This window comes from Cnephaeus nilssonii, assembly GCF_951640355.1.
Source record: "Cnephaeus nilssonii genome assembly, chromosome: 9".
Lineage (NCBI taxonomy): Eukaryota > Metazoa > Chordata > Mammalia > Chiroptera > Vespertilionidae > Cnephaeus > Cnephaeus nilssonii.
The window spans coordinates 31444797-31450796 of NC_137080.1; positions in this window are offsets into that span (position 1 = coordinate 31444797).

Sequence of the window (6000 nt, forward strand, 5' to 3'; positions counted from 1 at the left end):
AAAGACATTATGGTCAAAAGTTAGCAATTAAATGGTCATTTTGTGAAATAGGTCTACAGTTTTGGTGGCATATAGAATCGCATAGAATGGATAAACTCTGAATTGTTTAACCAGTTCCCTATTAATAGATATTAATCACAGTGTTTAAATGAGCCTTCTTAAACTAACTTTATATAGATTCCCTGATATGAAATTGCTGAGTTACAGGACAGATATATGTAGAATTTTAATAAATCACATCAGATTATTCTCAAAAGTATTAGTGTAACTTATATTCCCTCTAATACTATGTGAAACAAATATCTATTTTCTTATCACTTCACTGAAACTGAGAATTATAAATTTAAACCAATTCTGTGGTTGTGATAAGTAAAACTTTTAACTAATTACTAGTCAGTATAAGCATCATTATCAATTTACCATTTCATTCATATTCTTCAAGTAACTCTTTTATAAATATTCTACAAATATCTTTTCTCCATTTTTCTGTTTTTGTTTGTTCATTATCCATTTATTGGAGCTTACCTGTACATTAGTGATATTAATATTGTGCTATTTGACATTTTAATTTGTTCAGATTTTACTTTGTAAGGTGTTCATTAATATACAAACATTTTAACATATTTTGCAATTAAATTTGTCATTTTTTTCTTAATGGTAGCTGAATTCTTTATCTTGCTTAAATAGGTTTTATCCATTATTAGTTTATTACAAACCATGTCCAATATTTTTTTCTGCCATGCTTACAACATATGATATTAAATGTAACTAAAAATTACTTGTATCACGGTATGTGTGAGAGATTTCGTTGGTGCCCACCATTACCTAGCTCTCCTTTCCTGCCTAGACATCCATCCAGACGATACTTCTCAGCCTTCAGGCAGTTGTGACAAATGGACATGAATCGATGTACTGCAGGTGCCACTTCCATGCTGGAGCAGAAAACAGCCCCTTTGTGATTTCAGCTCCTTTGTTTCCCTGTTTGCAGCAAGTGGAGGCCCTGAATTAAACCGTCAGAGCCATAAGCCCCAAGCAGCCTGGGTATCCGAGTCACATGCGGAAGACAATAGCCATGGAGATTCTTCTGACCTGCAGTGGATTTGTATGAGCAAGAAATAAACACCCGGTGTTAATCTGCTGAGACATTAGGGGTGTTTTACTTCCCTTACTCCATCTGGTACCACCCTTCATTGCAGGAATTTTTACCATTTACAATCCCATGTAATTTTAGTTCTGTCCTCCATTTTTCTTTCTATTCTCCTATTGTTTGCACTCACTTGAGTACCCAGTCCAGCCCCACACATGTGGGGAAAGAGGAACTTTCTAGAAAGACTCTGAGAAACCTACTACTCCGGGACTCAAGGAGTTCACCTTCTCATTTGGCCAAGAGATTGGACTTGCCTAGACTCCCAGAAGGTGTATTTTTGTTCCTGAGACTCTTTGTGTCCTGCCTCCTCTAAACACCTGGCACCTCGTTCTTCTGCTTCAACCACCCCAGAGCACCCTCTGTGTGCCCGGCAAGGCCTCCTGCCAGGCTGCCTCCCTCAAACACAGGCAGCACGCCATGCTTTCTTCCTCATCAGGTGGCTTTAAATTCTTCCCTGTTCCCCACCCTGCCTGTCCTGCTTGCTGTCTTCTCCTTCTTACCCTCCAGTTCTACCCTCCAAGGATGGGAGAATATTACCAGTCCAGTACAACAATAGACACAGGCTGCTTGGGGTGCTTTTCTCCTCAGCGTTAGCCATCTGACCCATCTCCTGAAGTCTGTCCCTGCAGCTTTCCACCCATAGGTTTGGGACTGCCTTTATTGTATTACTTATCCATTAATTCATTCATTACAACATTTTAGCATATTTGTCATAAAGGAGTATACATCCATGTTTTGCCTTCCCAGACCTCATTCATTCATTCACTCACTCATTCATTCATCAAACATTGCTGAGTTCCTATTTTGTATAAGGTCATGTGCTACACACTGGGGAGATAAAGACTAGGACCGTGGTTCTAATTCTTAGTTTATCCTCATAGTCATCTGAGAATCTTTTTTTAAAAAATACAGATGTCCTGGCTGCACTCCAGTTCTGATTTAATTGTTCTGGGGCAGAGCCTGCGCATCACTGAATTTTAAAAGCTCCCTGGGTGATTCTAAAGTGCAGCTAGGATGGAGAACATGAGAAGACAAGTACACAAAATAGCTTGGACCAAAACTAAATGGCACGGGTTCCCTAAAAGATTCAGAGAAATTACTCTGGGGCCCACATTCTTTGCCTGCACAACACTGCCCACCCCTGAGTCTCCGCTCAGCCAAGGCCACACTTGAGCCACAGATCAGGTGGGAGATGCGTCACATCTGTTAGGAGCTGAGCAAAGAGAAGGTAACAGTGTGGTTGCCTTTTTCTCAGCTGAGCAATCAGGAGGCCACCTTCCCTAGTGAAAATGCACGGTGGTATGAGAGTTGTGACGCTAGAGCCCACCTAAGGTCAGGGGTCATAAAACTTCGAAAGGGATGATTTGGAGACAAGACTGAACACCTCTGACATTCTTATGACTGGGTGCGGGCAACAGCTTGCCCTTCTATACAAGCCTGCAGTTCTAGACAAGTGACTGGCAATTTGTCAAGATTGGAGGAAGGGCAAGGAAAGAAGCAGGGGACATCCCGGCCGTCTGGGGGTCTTTCTGCTTCTGGGATGCTATGCTGAGGACTTAAAGGTGAGAGAGGCTGCCAACCCGGCCCCTTCACTTTGGCCGCCTCTCTGCCTGGGTTCTGCATCCTTCCCTGCAGGCTTAAAGGGAGAATCAGAGCCGTGTGGGGAAGCTGCTCGGAATGGGCCCTTCCTCCCATGGACACTGTCTACTGATTGGTGCTCCAGTGGATGTTCCGTGCTGCGGGGTGAAAGTTCCTTGCTTCTCTTACTCTGCAGAAAATTCCCTTCTGGTGGTGGCCTGGTGAGAAAAGACTAGACTAAGTGGAGAAGGCCCGGGGCAAGCAGCAGATGTCGGTGAAAGCGGCGTTCTCCTGTTTGTCCAGCAGGGGGAGCCTTCGACAAGCGCGGGAGCGGCCGGGGGATGGTTATGCAACGCCCAGGGCGCGTGCTCGGCGGGGACCGCCCAGTCGGGCGCTGACGCAGGCCCGGGTCGGGAAGAGACACATCTGGGGCGCGAGCGGCCCATTTCCCCAGAGCCGAGGACAGGCCATTAGGACTCTGCATCCTTCCCCTGAAACCTTGGAAACGGTTCCGTAGTTCTTCTGGTTGACTTGCTGCTGCGTACAGCTGTCAGCTGCCTGTGAACCCGGGGACACTAGCCGCTGCTCCTGATTGTTTTCCAAAAGGGGTAGTCCTGGTCGTTTTTTAGAGTAAATAATAAAGGTTATCTTAGCGCCCTTTCCTGAGCAGCCCCCTGGGTGCCTTCCCTGAACCCGGCTCCTGGGGTGCGGAGTGTACCTTTTCCAGCTCTGCGCTTCCTATCCCCCACCCTGCCGCCAGGGGTCCCACCAGCGCCTTGCAGCACACCTGGCCGCAGCCTCAAACACAGGTTGTTTTTAAATTAAGGGAGACAGGGAGGAAATCAATCCCTCCCCTAATGAACTCGATTTATCAAACAAAGAACTTGAGTTTAGAGAATGAACTGGAAACTATCCTCGGATTTCCTTCTTTTGAAACCAGTTGAATCTCATGGGGCGTGTGTGTGTGTGTGTGTGTGTGTGTGTGTGTGTGTGTGTGTTATTTATCAATTTCCCTCAAATGTGTTGATCTTTTCTGATACCATATTTTAACGAAGGATACTGGTTAAAAGGGAGAGAAAAGGCAGTTTGGAGTTTTTTTCTGGTTGGGTAAAGTGCTGCTTTTTTTTCTTTTCATCTCTTTTCTTTCTTATGTCATAAGGAAAATCATGAATTTTTCTTTATAAATAAGAAAACGGTCAAAACCAAGTTTACTTCAGTGAAGACAAGTTAATTGTAGAAAATTTGGAAAATATGGATCTGGAAAAAAGAGGATAAAATTCACCCATAATCCTTTAATCTAGATATAATTGTTATTTAATTTAGTGAATGAACTAATGGCCATTTTTTTCTAATGTTACATATGCTAGGCTACAAAGTGTTATAATATTATACATACTGGTTTAAAAATCTGTTGTTTTCCTCACTTAATATATTCTGATAATTTTTAAAGCCTGCATAGTATCTCTGATCATATGTCATATAAATGTAGCAAACATATTCAGTTAATCACATCGCGATAGACACTAAAGTTATTTCTATTTTTCACAATGGTAAACATCACTGGGATAATAATCTTTCTATACATTTGTATTTCCTTTGGAGAAATCCTAGAGGAGAAATTGAAGATCAACAGATTTTTGTTAAATGTATTTATTGATTTTAAAGAGAGGGAAAGAGAGGAAATGAAACATGGACTTGTTGTTCCACTTATTTATACATTCATTGGTTGATTCTTGTATGTGCCCTGACCGGGGATGGAACCTGCAACTTTGGCATATTGGGATGACGCTCTAACCGACTGAGCTACCCAGTCAGGGCCAAGATCAACAGATGTTTTAAGATGCTCGGTGTGTGTTTACAAATGCCCCTCCAGAAGCATTGTGTCAATTTGTATTTTGACCATCAATTATGAGCCAACACCAGTATAATTCCTTTTTGTATGCTTTGCCAGTTTTATAGGTAACAAATAATATTTTGTCGTTCTAACTTGTATTCCACTGTCATTTTCTTTCGAATTTCCTTTAAGGACCTTTCTAACAGGTTTATATTCTGATGTAAGCAACAAAAAGTAAGAATGTTTGGCAGCCAAATAAACAAGGTATATGCAGTGAGATGCGCTGGCACTTAAGATATTTGACCCTTGAATAGACTGAGGCTTTTATAGAGACTCAGGAGCTGTTTATTGGGAGAGATTCACAGCCAAGAAAATTAGAGAGGAACTGTGCATGGGATCCAGGTGGGAATAATTCTTAAATTTGGTTAACTTTAATAACTAAAAGACCCACCATGGTCAGAAAGAACAAACAGGAGAATTCTGGTGATTTTTGGTCCCAACGTGTCCTAATATAAGGCAACATTGCAGCATGGGGGCAAGAGGCGACCTTGGAGAAGACATTCTTCACCTTGTAACGGGAACTGCATGACTGTGTGTGCCTACAGGTGGGCACATGTCATCTCGTGGTGTGCATATGTGCATCGTTGGGTATGCCTGTCTTCGCAGGTGTCATCCCTCCTTATTTTCATCGAGTGTGAATGAGACAGGAGCCTGTGCTGGAAAGGGAGAAACAATTAGGAGATAGCTCTGCTTTGGGGAAACAGGTCAATTTAGGGAAACACACATTTACTGAAAAATAATTTGCCAAGTGCCCAGTTTCCAAAATTGGAGAGATGTTTTAAAAGTTTCAGTTTCATCCTCACCCTGTGCTTTCCACTGTCCCGTCTCAACAGTTTGCCGAGGCTGTTTTATTAGAGGCAGGGGCAAGTTCAGAGGCAGGGGCAAGAGGAAGCAGAAGGAAGGGCGAAACTAACACGTATAAACAAACTCCTCAATGAATTAAGAAATTGGTCACTCATGAAGTTAATTGTAGTCAAGTGGCTTTCAATAGATTGGCCCAGGGCCCCGCTTAGGCACCTTCTTCTGGAAATGTCTCCCTTTCCTTTCCCAGTCCTTCTCCGCCCAAAGTTGTATTTCACCTAGACCTTGAGACGTGCTATTCATAAGTGTAATCCTAACACTCACCACTTGCTTTAGGACAGAAAGATTTAACTGTTAACTGGCTAAAAAAAATGCTTCTGTGGAATCTTAGAGAACCTTTAATGATGTCTGATAATACATTCAAAGTCCATAATATGATGATGATTTGGAAACAGCTTCCCTTACCTATTCTAACCTGATGTCCAGCTCCTTCTATGGTCATGAGCCCCACTGTTGGACAGAGAGCACCCCTGTTCCTCCCCCTGCAAGCCCTTTCCTGCAGTCCGTCTATAGTCCTTCT